The 21,402-nt window shown below is 34.8% G+C and overlaps 1 pseudogene; it reads right to left on the bottom strand.

Annotated features, from left to right (window-relative positions):
- Positions 1–7,219: 7,219 nt before the first annotated feature.
- LOC105710228 (alcohol dehydrogenase class-3-like) lies at positions 7,220–8,344 on the bottom strand (annotated as a pseudogene).
- Positions 8,345–21,402: the final 13,058 nt, after the last annotated feature.

Here is a 21,402-nt window from a genome sequence, read left to right as displayed (position 1 = left end):
AAGAGAGAGAAAGAAAAGAAAGGAAAGGAAAGAAAGAAAAAGGAAAAGAAAAGAAAAAAAGGGAGACTTCTATACCAATCAGATGTAGTGCAATTTCAGGTGTGATGGTGAGTTTTAATTGTCTACTTACCTAGGCTACAGTACCCAGTTATTCAGTCAAACACAAATCTAGATGTTGCTGTTTAGATATAGATATGGCAAAATCTACAATCAGTTCACCTTAAGTAAAGGAGATTACCCTTTGATGGCATGGGTAGGCCTTATCCTATTAGTTGAAGGCCTTAAGAAAAATCCCTGAGATTTCCCCGAGAAGAAATTTTGCTTCAGCCCTAAAGCATTAACTCCTGCCTGCCTGCCTACCCTACAAATTTCACAACCATATGAGCTAATTCCTAAAAATTAAATATACAGTTTCTGTAAATATGCATATATATGTTTATGTAAGTGTTCATGTGTATATGTTATGTTTTTGTGTTGTTATTTGTATGTATATGTGTGTGCATATGTGTGTATATATGTGTATATACATGAAATTGTTTTTGAACTCTGAGTGATAGACTACAGAAGATAACCCTCCCTCAATGCTCTCTTTATGCTCTTCAGGAAACCCTTCCCTGGCATCAGAATCTGATGAAGAAAATTTGCTCACAATTTTTATTAAGAAGAGAAGTTTCAGTTGACATATATAACCAGCTGTTTCTGCATAAAAATGTTTTAGCAGCCAGGCGTGGAGGCATATACCTGTAATCCCAGCTACATGGGAGACTGAGGCAGGTAAATGACTTGAACTTGAGAAGCAGAGGTTGCAGTGAGCTGAGATCATGCCATTGCACTCCAGCCTGAGTGACAGAGTGAGACTCTGTCTCAAACAGAAAAAAAAAGTTTTAGCTTTCACAGTTGTATTATCATTAATTTATTTAACTTATTTTTCAAAAGATCTGTAAAATTCTTGTGTAAATACCTGACGTTATTTATTACATATTTCCACACAAGATGCTGAGGTTCAGATATAATTTTGATCCTCACAGTTTTCTATCCGGAGATCAGAATGGTGGAGCTTAAATTGATTCTCATTCTCTCTGTTCTTATAAGACAGTCTCACAGGTATATGACAAGAACGGAAATAACTATCAGTATTTTCTACCATCTTTGGGAACTGCTCTGAATGTGCCTGTATAATATAATTAATACAAGTTGTTTTACAATTTCCATAAAAGTAAAACATGTTATATAAAAACACCTATGGGTGAAAATATTTATGTGTGATCTATTTATATAGGTATATATTAAAATGTGAACATCATGTTAGGATATCATATTTTAAAACTCAAATGATGTGCTAGCATTTTAGTGCTTATAAAGTACTATACAGTAACTAAGTTTAACTGGGTGGTTTAAAAAGGTGCTATATAGGTGACTGAACGTGACAGGCTTTAAAAAACAGGTCGGTCTTGTACAGCCACACATAGGATTCAGGGACACACTGAATCTGGGAAAAGTTACAATCAATGATTAAGAACTTGTTAAAAATACGTTGGGATGTATAGGGACCATAAGTAGGTCATCACTAAGGAGGTCAGAACAAAAGAAATATTCACATTTTGCCATTTTAAATGCAAGAAACAACACAAAACAAAACACGACGCAACTGTGTCAACTGTGTCCCCATCGTTCAAGCTCCTTAGATGATTACACAGTTTGCACTGGATGCCATCAATAAAGGAAGGTTTACTCAAAAAAGAAGTCGGTATAAATTGCAATAAACAGTAACACTTTAAAATAATTGCCTAATCAATATTAATTCCTCTAGTATCTATTTAACAGCATTAATCACTGTGAACTCATTTAGTATTAATGTGAATGTCACAAGTAATTCAATTGGATTTCCACTGTAATTCAACATTAATTACCTTAACAGGGCCATTATTTTACAGCGTTACCCGGTAAACATGAAAATAAAGTAATAAAATCATGCATGAAAGAATTATAATGCAGTGCTCTATGTTATATCTATATGTAATAAACTGTTTTATTTATTTGAAATAGCTCATTGAAGGATTGAATTTATTAATAGAATATACACACTCATACATGCCCGCAAAAATGTGACATCTCACTAATCTGTATTTGCCAAAAAAAGTTGTCTTGTGAAGATATTTGTCAAATATTGAGATTTCCCATTTAAATTCCAGCACTTAGTAAAACATGTTATTTTAACTATTAACTCACTATCTGCAAAGAGAGATCTGAACTTCTTTTCCTGTATATTGTGACTCAAGGCAACCATGTTTCGTGTCATGGATGCTCACTGGTCAAGGTTTTTTTTGTTTTGTTTGTTTTTTCCCCCAGCTCTTTCATTACCAGGTTATTAGCTCTTATATTCCACTCACATGTAGGAACTTAATTTAGCTGTCTTCTCCCCACTTTTAATTGTATTCTTCCATTATGCTGAAATCTTAGAAAAAGGAAAAGGAAGAAAGGAAAGGATGGAGGAAGAAAAGATAGAAACTTGTTTCAAGTGTGTGTGTACGAATCACCAGGCCCTGAGATACAGAAAGAGCGCCTCTTCCAGGCATAAGTATGAACTTCTGCCAGGCGCGGTGGCTCGCGCCTGTCATCTCAGCACTTTCCTAGCAGATCATGAGATCAAGGGATTGAGACCATCCTGGCTAACATGGTGAAACCCTGTCTCTACTAAAAGTACAGAAATTAGCTGGGCGTGGTGGCACGTGCCTGTAGTACCAGCTACTCAGGAGGCCGAGACAGGAGAATTACGTGAACCCAGGAGGCCTAAGTTGCAGTGAGCCAAGATTGCACCACTGTACTCCAGCCTGGTGAAAGAGCAAGACTCTATCTAAATATATATATATATACTCTCATGCACTGATTATATGTAAGATATCTTAGTTTTGAAAATCTTAAATTTTCTGTTTCAGATTGTGCTCTAGGAAGTTAAGATTTCCATATCCTGATTTCAGGTTAAGTTCTTCTGAGATTTATCACAAAATGTAAATGCTATATCTAACAATTTATTTTATATTTCTGGTTTATATATAAGCACCCAAGAGAGCATGTTTTATTCAACTCTGCATATTCCATCGCACCAAGAGCAGTGTTTTACACAATGAACCGTCACTAGAGGGGAAGAGAAAGAGAAAGTTTATTCTTTTCCACATCGTAAGTGCCAAAAAAACATGCTAATTACCTAGTAAATCACTCATTTACATGTATTTTTATACCACACACTATATAATGCCACATACAACATGACCTCTTTCGATAGGTGCCATATACAAAATAACCTCTTTCTATAATGCCATATACAACATGACTTCTTTCTATTCTTGGAAACAATACTTTTAAAAAGTACTTTAAATGATATTCACATGATGTCTTCATAACTTTTTTTTTTTTTTTTGAGACGGAGTTTCGCTCTTGTTGCCCAGGCTGGAATGCAGTGGCGCGATCTCGGCTCACTGCAACCTCCCCCTCCCGGGTTCAAGAGATTCTCCTGCCTCAACCTCCCCAGTAGCTGGGATTACAGGCATGTGCCCCCAAGCCCAGCTAATTTTGTATTTTTACTAGAGATGGGATTTCTCCATGTTGGTCAGGTTGGTCTCAAACTCTGGACCTCAAGTGATCCACCTATCTCGGCCTCCCAAAGTGCTGGGATTACAGGCGTGAGCCACTGCACTCGGCCTGAAGTCTTCACATCTTAAAGAAGAATCAGACACTTCATTGAAATGGAGGCAATGAAACCTGAAACCCCCCAGCGGGCCCTTCCCTTAAGGGTGACAGCCCTTCCCTTAAGGGTGACAGCCCAAAGGGAACCCCTAAGGAAACTCAGGGCTTAAAGATGACTTGAAAACCAAGTGTCAGGGATATCAGATTCAAATCTGAGTAAAAATTGAACTATAGCGCTCTGAGTTGTTAGGTGTACAACTTAACTTTTCTGAGCCTGTATTGTTTGCCTGTAAAAATGAGATTTAATATTTCTGTTGATGAGTGTTGTTGTGAGAAGCAGAATAAGAGATATAAGTACTGATATTATTTTGTATTGTTATTGTTGCTTGTCACTCATTCATTTAATAAATAATTATTTAATGCCATTATGTTTCAAGAATAATTTTAAGCTTTGAGGATAGAGCAGTGAACAAGATACCAAACGCCTGCCCACATGAAGCTTATTTCTAGCAGTGGAGACAGACACAGATAAGATATAGATAAATGATAGCTTCAGATAGTTCTAAGTAATATAAATAAAAACAAATAATTGTTTTTGTTAGTCTAATATTTAGATAGGAGGCTCAGGGAAAGCATTTCAGATGAAGTGAGGTAGACCACGTGGGTATGAGGGGAAGAGTATTCTTGGTAGAGGGCCTGGTGACACTGTACTGAGGTGGGAACACTCAGGATATATTAGAGGATCATTTAGGAGGACATTGTGGTTGCAGAAGACCGAGGGATAGGAGCTGAGGTCACAACATTACCAGGGATCCAGATGGTATAAAACTTTAGGTCATCTTAAGAACTTTGGATTTGACTCTGAGTTAGATAGGAAAATACTGGATGATGTTGAACAGAGATGTGTGGTCATTTAACTTACAAGTTGAAAGTCACTCTGCCTGCTGTATGGGAAAGAGACTGAAGTGGGAGGCAGCAAGAGTGAAGGAAAGAGATTACAGAGGCTCTGCTTTAGGAGACCATGCTGCTTTGACTTGGGAACTTGTGATGGAATTGGAGAAATATATATGTATATGTTGGAATATATATGTATATATTAGTTGAAATTGTGATATATATGTATTTATTATTAAACAATAAATTATACTTCATGATATAGTACATACACACACACACACTCACACAAGTACATACTTTGAACCAGGACAAGATTCTATTTGTTTTGATGCAAAATTAAAGCTCTAAGAAAATGCTTCATCTTTCTGATTTCCTCATATGGCACTGCATTTCCCACTGGCATCTTTCCTCATACATGTCTACTCCAGTATCAGAAGCGTAACTGAACTCTCTAAGCATTCTTTGTTTCACTTGTAAAACGTTCAGCTTTGCTTTTCAAATGAGAGCGAATCTAGTGAGGGAGGTGGAAATGCTTTGAAAACTATAAAAGTGTCCACAGTTGTCAGGTACAATCAACATATTATAACCAATTACATTATATTTTGCTTTATGGTTACATAAATGTTATTTTGTGATTTTTGTGGTCCTTATCATCTACTAACATCTCCATTTCTACTTACTTCAATCTGTTGTTTCCTTCCCATTATATGGCTGTATATGAAAAAGAATGTCATTCGAGCTCTAATGCACTTCTACCTCAGGAGAATGTGTTGTGGGGCAGGTTGTAGGTACATCTGTTGAGGGAGCCCTCTCCAAACCCAGAATAGCTACGACATTGCAATATGACATAACAGACCACAGATGGGATAGTGTTATTGTCTTTCATGCATATAAGTATGTTGGAAAATATGTTTCTTCATTGTGTTTCATAGCTTGCCAGTAGCAGCTAGACTTTTTTTATTTTTTTGCTTTGGTTTTTTTTTTCTTTTTGGTCTAGCCGGTGGCGTTATACAGCTTTTATAGTTATACCCTCTGTATTTCATACGGCCTCATCCAATATATATCATTTTCTCTGTTCTTATTGTCATTGTCTTCTAACTTGTTTTTTTTCTCTTTGACCCATAAATTCCACCAAATTTGCCAATATGATGCATATTGCATGTTAAAATGATTCCTATGATCCAGTCAGAAGAAGATTACATTTGAACTTTTTCTACAAGTGGTGATATATTCTTTTTTGCATCTTCTGAACAGTTTGACCAACCCAATTTATAGTTCATGAAAAATTTATGAAACACTAGCTAAGACAGATTAATGTCATCAAACTTTTTTTCTTGTCTTTGTTTATATCATAAACTTGTTTCATAAGGAGAATTAATATGTTACATGATGTTACTTTTTGAAAAAATTGCAGACTTTCTCTAGAGCAATTCAGCTGTCATGACATTTCTATTTTTAGGATGATATCTTCTGATAATCTTTTCATACTTTCCATCTAGTTTTTCTTTTCTCATGGAAAAGAGACTATTCAGACTGTCGCTGAAATATCTGAAACACATTTACATTGTTTTATTTTGGAACAGCACAATTGAGACATAATTCACATAATATATAGTTCACAAATTTAAAGTATTCAAGTCAATAGTTTTTAGTATATTTACAGAATTGTATAAATATCATCATAGTCAGTTTAGAATATTTGGGGTGATTGTCATCACCCCCCAAAAAACTTCATATCCTTTAACAATTAGTCTCCCTTTTCCCCCAATATCAGGCAAACACTATTCAACTTTTTGCTTCTATAGATTTGGCTCTTCTGGATATTTCTTATAAATGCAATAATATAACATATGGTCTTTTTGATAGCTTCTTTCACTTAGCACAAAGTTTGGAAGTTCATCCATGTTGTAGCAAGTATCAATACTTCATTTTTATTGCCAGATACTATTCCATTGTGTGGATATGTAACATTGTATTTATTCATTCATAAGTTGATGGATGTCTGGGAATTTATCCGTTTTTTGCTATTATGAATAATGGCACCATACATATTTAAGTCCAAAGTTTCATGTGGACATATATTTTAATTCCTTTTAGGTATATACCTAGGAGTAGAATTGCTGGGTCAAATGTTAACTCTATGTTAACTCAAATGTTAACCTTAGGAAGAATTTCTAGATAGTTTTGCAAAGTGGCTGCACCATTTTACATTCCCACTGGCAATATGAGGAATAGAATTTCCCAGCATCTTAGACAACACTTGTTATTACCTGTGTTTTTAATTATAGTCAATCTAATGAATGTGAAATAGTATCTTATTTTGGTTTTGATTTGCATTTCCCTGATGGCTAATGACACTGGACACACTTTTATGTGTTTATTGTGAAATTACTTTTATTATGTCAAAATATTCCTTAATGAGCTAGTAATTATTTATGTGGAGGAGAGTCCAGAAAACAGGTTCATGACTGAATTTTCCTTGTTCTTGATTACAGAGATTCATGAATTCACACATCACACTGTTCTCTGGAGTAGCTGCTGAAGGTCTACGAGGCTGTGGCTTGGAGGCGCTTCTCCTTGCCTGTTAGCCTGCTTTCATCGGATCACAACAGGATGGATGCTATTTTTCTCTTTTGAATTAAATCTTTACAAGAGTTTGAATGCTTTTTCTAGAATGCACTAGTTCAAAGACTGTTAATTTCATCAAAAGACAGATTGTGAGTCACAAATTCATCAGCTTTTATATTTTTGAATATATATTCAGACACCAACTTAAGACACTTTCTACACTCTTCCATCCTCCAAAGGCGGTGCCTTTCCATGTGTGACCTATTACCAGCTGGAATGGACAAGTTGCAACTTCTTCACCTGAAGCAGCTACTCCAACCACCACACTGACACCCCATCTCTTGTGACATGCCTCAGTGCTGCTCTCATGACCTTCGTGGTACCAGTACATTCAAAGGAATAGTCCACTCCTCCATCAGTCATCTCAATGAGTACTTCCTGGACGGGTTTACTAAAATCCTGAGGGATAATACATTCAGTGGCTCCAACCTCTTGAGCCCTTGCAAATTTATCTTTATTGATGTGCACACCAATGATTTAGGATGCACCAGCCACTTTACAGCCCATTTTAACTGCCAATCCAACTCCTCCCAGGCCAAAGATGGCACAAACAGAGCTAGGGTCCACCTTGGCAGTGTTTACAGCAGCACCATAACCAGTTGAAATGCCACAACCTAGAAGGCAGACTTTATGCAAAGGTGCTAAAGGATCTACTTTAGCAACAGAGATACCAGCCACAACTGTGTATTCAGAAAATGTACTGGTTCCCATGTAATGTAAAATTGTCTTTCCTTTGCAAATAAATCTGCTGGTACCATCTGGCATTAAGCCTTTCCCTTGAGTGACTTTTGTCTTCTGGCAAAGGTTAGTTTTAGGATTTAGACAAAATTTACATTCGCACACTGTGGGATGTAAAGTGGGATGACAGCGTCACCCGCTTTCAGCTTAGTAACTCCCTCACCAACACCTTCCACAATTCCGGCAACTTCGTGTCCCAAGATTGCTGGAAAACAACCCTCAGGATCAGCTCCGCTCAGGGTATAGGCCTCGGTATGGCAAACTGCAGTGGCAACTATCTTGATTTGAACTTTATGAGCCTTTGGGGATGCCATCTCTATCTCCTCTAAGGAGGAGGCTTTCCAGCCTCCCAGGCAATTGCAGCCTTGCACTTGATAACCTGGTTCACCATATCCATGGGTTCTATCCATTTGTATATAAGTTTTTGAGAAATGTCTATTCAGTATCAATCCATTTGTATATATTCTATCCATTTGTATATATTTTTTGAGAAATGTCTATTCAGATGCTTTCTACTTTTAAAAATTATATTATCAGTTCTTTTTAAGATAATTAAGTTATAAATATTCTTTATATATTCTAGGAAAAAATAACTTTTAAATATTGTACTAGCAAAATTTTCTTCCCATTCTGTGGGTCACCTTTTCACTTCCTTTATGATGTCTTACAAACACAAAATATTTTAATTTTGATGAAGTATAATTTATCTATTTCCTATATTACTTCTGCTTTTGGTATCACATTTAAGAAACCATTGCCTAATCCAGGGTCATGAAGAACACCTATGTTTCCAGGAGTTTTATAATTTTTGCTCTTACATTTAGGTCTTCGATTAATTTTAATTTTTGTATATAGTGTGAGGTAAGTGTACAACTTCATTCCCTTGAATGCAGATGCCCAGTTGTGCAAGCACCATTTGTTGAAAATATTCTTTACCATGAAACTTTAATCTTAGTCTAAAGATAACTAGATTCGCAGGGATTTCAGCAGCAATTATCCCCATGTTATATGACAAGCATTAGGTAATCACTAATTTTACCTATTTTGTGATGGACTTTATGCTGGCAAATCACTAGGGCCCCTCTCCTCAGTGTGATTATAGTCTAATTAGTTATTGTATAAATTATTAGGCTTAAATAATATAACATTTTGAAGACTAAATATTATTGTCCTTTTTCCATCTCCTCTAAGGTAAGTTAATGTAAAATTTCTCTTTCTAATTCTTAATGATACAAACTCTTTACTTTCATAATTTTCTCATCTTCCTCTTTCCTCCTCCTCCTCCCCTTCTTCTTCTTTTTCTCCTTCACCTTCTCCTCCTCCTTCTCTTTTTTTCTTCTCTTTACCCACTTTCTCTAATAAGTACAGAGAATTCTATGTATTACAATTGATAATCCCAACAATTAAGATCCTCAACATTTATGCTTTTTTCTTCCTAACTGTGAGAGAATTGCTTCATCCAAATGTGAATAACAAGCTATTTATTTATTTATTTACTTATTCTATCTTTATGTATTCTAAGTGTCCTTATTGTTAAGTAAGTTTTGCTAAGAAATATTTAGAAAACCTCTTCTAATTTTCATGTTCTCCTAAAAATATTTAATGTTCACAAAAGCTACTCAAACTGTCAAGTACAGTTATTTTTAGTGAGACTAAGAATACTGGAACTAACTCCTACAATGTTTTATTACATATGGCTCCCTATCTGCCTGTGAGCTGATTAGAACAAGTATGATACTTGAAGTCATAACCACAAGGTTGAATTTGCAATAGGCATTTTGTTTCATTGTGTTCCATATCACCTTTGAAGTACTCTGGATACTTGGGGCTCTATAGAAACAGTAGCGATAACAATAAAAAGGATAGATAAAGATAGTTCCAAGAAACTTGTGCAAACTGCTCTCTGCACTAATAATCATATGTTTAAATTCCCATCTTCAACTCTCACAGATTGGGTTGGTCAGTTCCTGCAGTTGCTATGGAAACGTCTTTGTGACTTCCTGGAAACTATAAAAATCTTTGCCTGAATCATTGCAGCTGTTGGTCATATAGTATGTCTACCTCTAACAACACCTTTCATGAATGCAGAAGCAATCCCCACTAGGGATCTAAAATGCTAAATCAATTTCTGTGTTAAAATCTAAACCAAAGTAACTGATGTTTGATGTAGCTATTAAGAATTTTTCATTTTTGTGGAGCCTCCAGAGATTATCTGAGAAAACCATTCAGAAATATAAGTGCAATTTATTGTCTGCATTATATCACCAAACTTTCTACCTTTATTTGCCGTAAGGAGAAGGATACCCTTATAATGACGTTTTTTTTCCTTCATTTCTGACCGATTGTGTGGTTTGAAACATATTTTGCCCATATCACAGAGCAGTTTCTATTCAACTCAAAGAAAGAGATAATCTACATGAACATTACCAAAAATATTACTACCCTACCTGGGAATTTGACTGGATTTTCAAATCTACGGAGCAAGTGGGGAATAAATTTTTCTCAAAATAAAAATAAAAACAAAGAAATGCATGCTTGTTCCCTCTGTGACCTTTCATTGGAAGATCAAAAGAATCACACATATAAAATGGAAGATCAAAAGAACCACACATATAAAATGAGAGTTTTAAGCACAGCTGCAGCTTTCTTTCATAGTTTTCACACTTGAAGCCATGAAAGTGGAAGAAAATACAGTAAGGACATGCTGCTGGATACATGTAATAGGTGATTTTGATGTTTAAAGGAAATAAAATCTCTTAGCAAATTAACTAATACTAGTTTTACTGAACTGACTTTAATGTGGTATGAGAAACACTTCTTCCTGCTTCTGCAGCTGCAGTTGAAACTTAGGCTCTCCTCCCATTTATCCAGGCACTAGAAAAGACAAAAATGTGCGTGGAGGGATGCACAGAAAAGAGTACTGAGCCCCCATGATGGATGATTATGAGAATGAGTTTTGGATTCAATGTCTAATAACAATAATTGTAAGATAGGAGGCACTAGAAAATTATATAGTCAGTTTGTTCATAGTTGTAAAATAAGTACCATAATAATACATACTTCTTAGGATTTCTGTGAATATTAAATAAGATAATGCACCTACAGTACACAGAATCGTGCCTTGCATAATTTTAAGCTCACATTAAAATGATATATTTATTTATAACTGTTGTTGGTGTCTAAAAAAATCTCACAGCAAAATCATCACAGTCTTAGGGTAAAACAAAGGAGAATCAAATACAACTGTTTTATATACTGAAGAGCAAGAAAAACCACAAACTTTCTTCTCTCATCCTCTGTGAGTTTATGTAGGGTCTGTAAGACCTCTCTGTGACTATGTAAAAAGAAAATGCCTGTCATACTACAATACGGTTTGAAAAGTTCCAAAGAGAAAGGTCAAATAGTGTGCCCAATGCAAATGTAATGTTTTCATTTCTAGTTAGTTAATTAGTTATACACTAGACTGTTTTACCTTCAAGTGCCTTCAAATGCAAAAGGTATGATTGTACGCTTTCAGGATTTTGGAGAATGGATGACTGACTTCTTGTAACCAGATGTAAATTGGACCTAGCTTCGGCAAGTCAGGCACATGTATTGATTTAATAATTAAATGCCATATTCTCATTCTCTGTTCTACCCATGTGCTTTTCCTCAGGCAGTGAATTTGAATGTTGAAGAATTTTACAGTCCAGATTTCAGTGGATAGTCAACGTTGGTAAAAGAAATGTATTGTACTTCATGCCAAAACAAATCTAAAATTATTTGCGCTTCTTGTAATTGCAAGCTTAACAAGACACACAGTCCTTGCCGGACTTCTCAAATGTCACACAGGTTTCCAAAGGACCAATACATGTTTATGTTTGCTCCATTGTCTTAGAAATGGTTGAGATTTTTCTCATAGAGTAAGAGAATTTCAAACCAGGATGCTTAGATCTTATAGTCCTGTTCTCTCATTTTAAATATAAGGAAATTGAAACACTAAGAAATTAAATAAGTCACTTGTTACATATTCATTTGATCCAAAGACCATCTTTTAGGTGAAAAAAATGCATATACCTATCTGTATATATTGTATGTCTTTGTAAGCTGTATGTATTCTGCACTGCTGTGTCATATACGTTTAAGCCCGATAGAGGTCAGTATGTCTCAGGCACTGTGTAGTTCCCCAGTTGATACAAATTTCTTCTGTGGGCCCAGACAATATTTCTCTACATGAACAAAGGAATATACAGCTAAAATCTACTTTACCTCAAAACTGCTTAGTAATGATAGAATATAATATAGATAAATTTCACTTAACTATTTCCCAACCTGTGATATTATAAAATATTCTATAGGTATAAATACATCTACATTTAAAAACCAAACCAAAATTCTCACCATATTCTGATCTCTATCCATATTACTCAAACTCAGTTAAAGAGGCCAGATAAAGTATAGGCATCATGCCACTCTCCCCTCATTTTTATCCCTTTCACTCACCCCTGTTTCTTCTTCCATTGCTAACAATCCAACATTTCCCAGGTCCTAAATGAAAGCATTCAGTCACACATCATGGAGGAAAATACATACACAGGAGAAGAAATCTGTATCTGCGCCTTGCAGACTTGTCAAAATGACCCATTATATAGATAACGAATATGCATAAAATACCTATTACATGCATTGTAACCACAAATAAAGGGTGTGAATTATATCTGGATGCTTACATATGAATTATTTAAATTATTGTGACATCTTTGCCGTTTCCAAAATATCACAATTGCAGTGAAACCACTGAGTATAATTCTGATAAATTAGAATCCAAGTTTGTTTTGATAAAGCAGCAAGCACAGCCAGAGTGAAAAATGCTGTATAATTCAGAATACAGGCCCAAAAGGAAGGGAGAACCCCGAGACAGGGTGGCAACCCATTTTAATGGGAATGGGTCTGGATATCGACTTAGAAGACTAGGAGTCAAATCTTAGTTTCACTTACTAACTGTGAAATTCCAGAGAACCATTGAGTGCTAGGCAATGGTAGATGTAAACATGACTACAACACTTTCTAACGGATAAGATGCTTGTGAATAGATCATTATATACTATGATAAAAATGTTTCAAGAGAGAAAATAATAACAGAAAAATGGAGAAGGAAACAACACATTCTCTTGAGTTTAATATGTTTTCACAAAGTGGATGAGTTAAAGAGTAAGTAGCTGTTACCAGATGGGAAGCAGAAAGAACACTCAAGGCCAATAGAACTACAGGTAAAAAGCATGCAGCCGTGAATGAGCATGATAAGAAAGAGAGTTTAAGAAGGCCAGTGGATCTGGAGCCACTGGTTATAGGGTAATGGAGAATTTGGGCTCAGTGAGCTTGGAAAGCCTGGATTTTAGAGGATTTTGCCTGATACACATCACAGCTTTTGAACTCTATCTCATGAACACATCAAATCATATGAAAGGTCTTTCAGTACACAAATTACAGGGTTCAACATGTGCTCTTCCTAGAGTAATATTTGCTAAAAGTCTGGAGAAACAGTTGTCACTGTAAAATTATGTGGGAGGCCATTTTTAAAAGGCTAGGCAAGACATATGAGAGACTCGCCTAGGACAGGAATTTTGTCATTAGACGGTAAAAGTCAAATTGCAGAAACATTTGTCAGCTGGAATCATTACTTGAGATACAGACTGAATGGTAATGGTTTGTAAGAAATGGTGGAAGTATAATTTTTGAATTTAAGAGAATAGGGTTGGGTTTAAAGTTTAAAAAACCATCAGTTTATAAATGGTAGCTGCAGCTATGACAGAGGCTAAGATGTACCAAGAAGAATGTATAGAACACAAAATTTGAAAGGGTGCATTCAGGGGAACACCAACATTGAAAGGCTAGGCAGAGGTAGAAGAAAGCCAATTAAGGTTAAATAGTAAGAATAATCAGAGAGGTAGAAAGATTTCTGGAGCTAGTTGTAGATGAGAGGCTAAACTGAAGAGAGATTTTAGTATTAGAAAGTATTCAAATAAAGAACCGTTTCAGAGATCATGTGAGCTGAAGACTCTATAAAGATCCTGTGTGAGAAAAACAGCCAGAAGAATCATACTGGGGCGAGGCAGAATAATCATTATACTAGAAATGTGTCCTTTTATTTGAAGTCAACTTAATGGTTCTATACATGTTACAACAAGTCACTGAACGTGATCTCAGCAGTGATTGCAGTGTTAAGCCTGCACTAATAAACGCTGTGTCAATTTTCTAGAAACAACTGTGGTGTCTTTATATGTGGCAGAATTATTATATTGACAACAAATTAATATGATGTTTCTCAGTTTTATGCATCATTTTTTGTTTGAAAGAAATTGTTGCTATTATTAATACATTAATGCTATTTTTAGCACTACTGTTGGAATCGTTGGCATTCCAGTAATGTAAACAAAACAGTGATAAAGTGTTAGCTATAATGTTAATCACTTCCATGAGATCATTTTTCTATGAAGGTTTCAAATATTAGCACTGGATTTTTCTGTGCGAATACATTTGCTATCATGGCAGAGTTGAGATTTAAAAATCAATAGTAAAAAAAAAAATTCCAGATATTTTTGCCATAAAAGAACTTAGAAATGTGCTCATGTATGAGGAAAGGAAGATATGAACTTCAAAACTGAAGAAAAAAGTCACATTTCTCTTAATTTACTGTTAAATGGTGGAATATATTATCTCTTCACATGCATATTCACTGCTACATATTTAGTGAAAACATACTCAAACAAGTCCTTGCATCTAAATCTAATTTTGGCATTATCTAAAATTTAACTTGCTTAAATTTTATCTCACTTTAAAGATATTTAATTTTATGTATGAATTGAATCCAAGTATGAAAATACAACTATTTATAGTATATATTGAACCTACCTAAATATATGACACGTTTTTATCTCGTGACTTTGTTTTCCTCTCATTATATAAATATATAATATTATATTAGAAGTAATATCATAATTTAAAATAATGGTTATTTTCTAATGAATATCCACAATATACCCTCAACTTCTCTGTTGCCTCTGGAAATGCACCATCAGGGTGAAACATTAGTTTGTCTGTGGTTTTTCCGGGAAGCTTTGAGGTTTTAACTTTGATCTCTCCCTTCACACACTGAGATTTTCTCCTGACTCCACTAGCCCAGACAGAATTTCTACCCTTGATCTCTAAGGTAATTTTAAACATACTCTTGACACCAGCATCACTCAGTGGCAAAAGTTTCCCTCTTAACCATGGTATGTTTACTCTTCAGTTTCTCTGTTGTCCTTTGCTCATCTAGACTCAAAGTGACTTTTTTAAACTTGCCACCCTCAGGAATACTTTCTCAGTCATTTAGTTCACATGCTTTCTGCTTGGACTAAAGTATTTTGAGGTCCCATTTTTGTTTCCTCGACTCTTTTAAACTCCTTTATCTGAGGAAACTAAATTTTCTCTTTGATCTGCCAAAGAATCTGTAACATCGTTTGACCACAGGGTGAACTCTACTTAAAATGACTCCATATTTTTGTGGCACTCTCATTCATCCCTTTTTAAATTCTGCATCTCTGTCAAGGTACTCAGCACTTTGGATATCAAAGTTGTAGGGTTTTTTGACTAGTTAACCCATTGCTACCAAATCTTATCTCAAAAATTAATCTGTCATCAGTCACTTTTACCTTCATGTGCCATTCATATGTTACTTCAATTGGGGATTTTTGCAACTGAGCTCTATCCTTCAAAGGTGGGAAGAAAAGTGGGAGTTTGTTTGATATAAAACGTAACAAGTTAACAAACTATTGGCCCTTTTGGCAGAAAAGGCCTTTCCAAAGCTTATCAGCCTATAAAATACGTTTCCTTTTGCCATTCATTAAGAAACAGATCATGTACGAGGGAAGAAGATACCTATTAATCTGCATCTATGTCAGTCTTTCAGATAAACTGATGAAGTATACAAATGATTCTATGTACTTTAACCACTACATAGAAGTTTCACAGGTATGTTCTGACAAATAGTTTCACATATCAAAACAAAAACAAACCCAGCCTGAGTTAGATGTTAACATTTTCATCCTATTTAATAAATAAAGTCAAATTTATAAAGGTTAAAGACTTTCAAAGGACTCCAGTTAGTAGTGATTGGATTTGGAACTCCATTCCAGCTCTTCTGTTGCATATCTTTCTTACTTTTTCCAATATCACAGCTACTATAGTTATGATTTGACCACTTCTCCAAACCTACCATTTTCCCAGTCACTTCTTTTCAACCAATGCTTAGCTTTCAGAATATGAATCTAACACAGCATTAAACATGTTTAATGCCAATTGCAGATGGAATTCAGACCAGTGCTAGAGATGCAAGTTACAAATAAGTTGAAGTAGTTTACTTGGCATTTATCCTAACCAAGATCGTTCTGAATCTGAGGTGAGGGGTTGTGCCAGACCACAATTATACAAATGTCATTGTTAATATACTTAAATTATTACGACTCTAGTACTGCCATTTGACTATTAATACTGCCTTTCTTGTAACATTTGCCCTCCTTCTGTAGTTCTTTTTGGACCCATTTCTTTTATTAGCTGCAAAATTCTCACTTAGATCATCTGAATATTCTTATAGTTGATAGGAGTTCCTCTGGCACCAAGGGCTCTTTTACAAAATCACTCATTACTACTACTCCAAACAGGAAGGTACCAATTTCTGGGTTGAATTAAATTAAATTTAAAAGATCTTTAAAAGTTATCATGGCCTCTAAGGTATTAAATATAGAATTTCTATTACTAATGTCTAACCTAGTTACATTCAATTATTCATTTATTCTAAAAACATTTATTGTACTAAGTTATTCCAGTTTCCAAAATTATCTCCTAGAAATGTATGCTTATTTATCCCATTTATTTCCATTAAGAGTCTATTACAAAAATAAACAAGAAATATTGCAATGTGAAATTTTAAGTATGCTTGTTTTTAGAGGAATAAAGAGGAAATATCATTAATGTATAATTCCCTGGTAAAATTATACTTCTGTTATTAGGTTCCTGTTGTACATCATTAATCTATTTTTTACATTTCTCATTTGTCTAAATACAACATGGGCAGATTAAAAGATGCCAAGATAAATTCATAGCTGGACTTTGAAGGTACTCCTTGCTCAGACAGACTCACTATCATAAAATCTCTAACTTTAACTATTGTCTTGAATACTGAGCTTAGGCATAGTTTCCACTGACAATAAACAATTACAGAAGATGAGTAAGGATTCTTCATGCCTACTACACTAGTAATCTGCTTGATAGATGTACCACTGCTCAGACCAAGGGAATCTTAAGGATCCACTAGCATCCTCCCAAGTACCATCTAGAGGTTCAATATCAAGCAAGCCTCTCTTTTTTTGCCCCTTTCTTAGATAGAGGCATATATTTATGAGTACACATATATTCTCACATAAAAGAAACATTTCTCCCATATTGTACATTTTAACAGAATAAGGTCTAGGGAAGTGACCAAATTTTTATAACTTGAAACAATACCATTTACTGTTTTATCCTTATGTGGATTTAAAAAAATAGGCTTTGCAAAATACTATGGGGGTTAGAAAAAGTCAGAACTCTTCATTTCAAGAACCACATGATTTAGAGGAAGAGGCAGTCACTCACAGAATGAGGAAATGTTACGTGACTACAGTTGCCATTTAATTATACAGGCAATTTTGTTTAGGAGTTTGGAAATTACTTGAGATTTAGTAGAGAAGACTTATAAAGGAGATAGAATTTTATCTGGCTTGAAGGCAACTGTGAAATAAAAAAGAAAAAAATCTGAACTTATATTTTAAATCTAGCCTCTGTCATTTTGTAGCTCTATGCCTCAGGAAAGGAATTTAGTATGTGCAAGCCATAGTTTCTTAATCTTTAAAATAAACCATGGTTTCCGAGCTTTATTTGGAGAATCCATGTAAAATCACAAGCATAGGGCCTTGCAGATAGTAGGTGCCCAATAATGCTATATGAAAATGGTTGGAATTTGCATACAAGAGAAAGGAAATTCCAACCAAGGAAAGTGAGCAAAATAATAAAGGTGAAAGAAAACAAAATAAATTCAGTCTATTAAGTGTGCCAGTTAGATTGACATGTGGGACAAATACAAATGAAAAGTAAGGGTCCAGATTGTGAAACCCTCCACAGAGGAAATCTAGACTTGACCTTTGGGCAGTGGAGAGTAACGAAAAGTATTTCAGCATGAACATACACTCTCAAAGCAGCATTTTGAAAGTTCAATTCAGAAGCAGCAGTTTTATTTTTCCCTAAGAAGTGTATATTTGTAGCCTGAAATATTTTAAGACAATAATAATTCAACCTGTCGTCAAATATACCCCTCACAGTGGCCTAAGGATGCAGTGATGCAGAATTGCTTAAAGTAGTACAAATTTATCGTTCAGTGAAGAAAATTAAGGACATTAGGGAGGATCATTTCTTCTGAATATTTAAGAAGGCGTTTCAGCATCCTGTAGAAATCTGTTGCTGTTTTTAAAGAGATCTATGTGGTTAAAATGTATACTTCGAAAATGCAATAATCACAATAGAGGAGGCTCCCCAAAATATATTTGAAAATAAAACACGATACTGTTTTCAAAAGCTGCTGTCCAGACTGAGTGCTATACCTGCCTAACATGTCCAGGAGGTAAGTCCGGGTAAACTTTGTAACCTGCACTCAGAGGGATAGTGTTTTCAAGGCATCTAAGATGCTTGAAAACAACTGTCACACAGACTGCCTAGGGATTTTATTTGGTAGCTCTCTGATCCGCCAAGTGTTTATTCTTAACAATGACGATGGCTTTAATGAAGGAGTGTGTGTGTGTGTGTGCACACTTGGAGGATAAAAAGACAGGATGATTATACATGGTTATTCTTTAGAGTTCTATGCCAGTGACGTTGCTGATATTTCCGAGATGAAGCAGTATATATTATAATTAAATATCAACACTGATTGCTGATGTCTGTCTTGGTTCTTGAGAGAGTTCAAGTCTTTGGTGCAGTCACATTCTTAGTTACTTTGCGAAAACTCTAATGAAGAAAGTGAGAAAGATGTGTTAATATTTAATAAGCCTACTGATCGATTGCTGTGCCTCCTAAAATGTTCATCTCTTTGACTGGTGGGAAATGAACTTCATTAGGCTTTCTCTGCCACCTTATAGCTCCTTGTTAACATTTTCCCTTTGGGGTCCCTGAGAAAAAATGCCTAGCTTCTTGTCATGAATCTCTGCCAACCATACTCTCCTGCACTATTTTGAATATATTTTCCATATTCATTTGCTGAGAAAAGTGGATGTAAATCTCATTTTGCAAGGAAAATATTATCAGTTCTTTGTGATTGAAAGTAAAATTTGTGAAATGGTATTTTTATGATTCATAGAAATAACCAGTAAATTGATTTAATATATGGAAGCTAGTACTATATTTAGTTTCAAGCTATGAATATAAAAAATATTAAACACTTTTTCACATTTTAGCTTCCTCTTACATGTTTTATTTGAAAAAGCAGAAGAAAAAATGTAGGACTCTGAAAAAATAGAAACTACTAGAAAAGGTGTGTTTATGTAAAATAGTTACTATAAAATTTCATTTATTTAAAAGACTTTGAATAAATAAAAAAGAAGAAACAGAGCAGCACTTACATACTGCTAGTAGCAAAACAAATAATATTTAGTAATAAAATAATTATCAATGTATTACTTCAAGATATTTTGGCATATAGTTTTCGATAATTTGATATATGCATAAAGGACTGACATTAAAGCTGAGCTTAACAGTAGAAAGAAATGGTTAAATATACTGATAATTTAATATGTACCAGGAACTTGTTAAATATTTAATGCATATTATCTCATTGAAGTCTCATAGTAAAGAAATGAGATGTATACTATTCACTATTGTTATTCCTATTTTACCAATGAGAAATCTCAGAAAGAGATTATGTAAAAAGGTTTTTCAAGTTCACACTTTATAAAAAATTTTTAAGTACCCCAAAGGGGATCTAAACCAAAGCATTCGGTTTCCAGAGTCCTAGCTTCTAAGGATTCATAGATGTATTCACAGATGTAGTCATAGATGCAAGGCCACAAAGGAATCAGGTGGATTTTCCACTTTTGGAAAGTCATCTATTTCCAGAGAAAGCAGAAGAGAGAACACAAACAGAAAAGCTAAACAGCAAGAAAAAGGTTGTTTCAGAATCTGTCAAAATGAAAAATCTTTCTTCTTACCAGACCTCATTTTGGTTATTTCAATCTGAACAAGAATGTAGTTCAGGAAATCAAGAGACAGAGAATGAACAGAAGTATTTCTTGCCTGTTGATTCTCTAGCTAAAGCAATGGCAGTAATTCTCAGTTATTAAGAAACTATTTCCAGTCTAGTCCTTTACTCATGGTAGAATTTTCTTGACATCCAAGAATTCAAGAACCCAAACTGATGCAAATATGTTTCTAGCAGAATCTATGGCTACATAATTCACAGAGCCCACTGAAAAACAAAAATGTGAGGCTCAGTTTTCATGAACTATTAAGAATTTCAAAATGTTTACAGGAGAAGATTAAACCAAACTCAGAGCCCTGTGTCTGCATTGTTTGTATAGCCATGAAGCCTGATTACTCACAGTCAAATTCTGAGTGCTATTCTGTGAATTCTTCAAAGAGAGAAGGCTTGTGACCATTTATGGTATGTACCTTTGGCCGGAAATTGTGAACATTGGTTACATATAATCTTTTAGTTTTCTTCCCTCATTTAAGACAGATTTAATTGTGGCATTCAATTATAACATTCTTACTTTATTCCGGACACTAAAAGAAAAAGACTTCATATTTTCTGAGAGGAAAAAAGAATTCCTCTGATTTCTGGAAAATATTTAAAGAGAGAGACTTTGAACAGAGCACATGTTGATGTTATTATTTTTTTCATTTTTAATGTAGTCTATTTCTGGAAAAGGGATACATAGATCTTTGTGTAACCACCTAAGGTAATAAAAATGATTAGAGTTTATTCTATTTTTTAAATTGAAAAGAGAAAACATCATTACATGTTGGTTTCAGAAGGCATCCATCCTATATGGGGGTGGTAGAAGAGAGAGTTGGAGGAGCAAACATGAAGGGTAATGGCAGCAAACTTTCTTTCTGTGCCTCACTCAAAGTTTCCCCTGCCTCCAATGTTATCATCTCGCCATTTTCAAGTAGAATTGGCAGGATTGAAACTAGCTAATTTTGATGGGGAAAATATTGGCCATGTGAGAATGAAAGGCGGACCCACCAAACACATTAGCACCTATATAGAACAATGTGCAAATAGAAGCTAACTACTAAGTATGTACGGAGGTAATAATTGTATTACTAATATGAAATTTACCAAATACAAACTTATGTTATTATAAGTTATAATACAGAGGAGGGGGTCAGGAAAGGAAAAACTGGATTCTT

This window comes from Aotus nancymaae, unplaced genomic scaffold, assembly GCF_030222135.1.
Source record: "Aotus nancymaae isolate 86718 unplaced genomic scaffold, 86718_ANA_hifiasm-v0.15.2.pri h1tg000007l, whole genome shotgun sequence".
Taxonomy (NCBI): domain Eukaryota; kingdom Metazoa; phylum Chordata; class Mammalia; order Primates; family Aotidae; genus Aotus; species Aotus nancymaae.
This window is presented reverse-complemented; position numbering and strand designations above follow the sequence as displayed.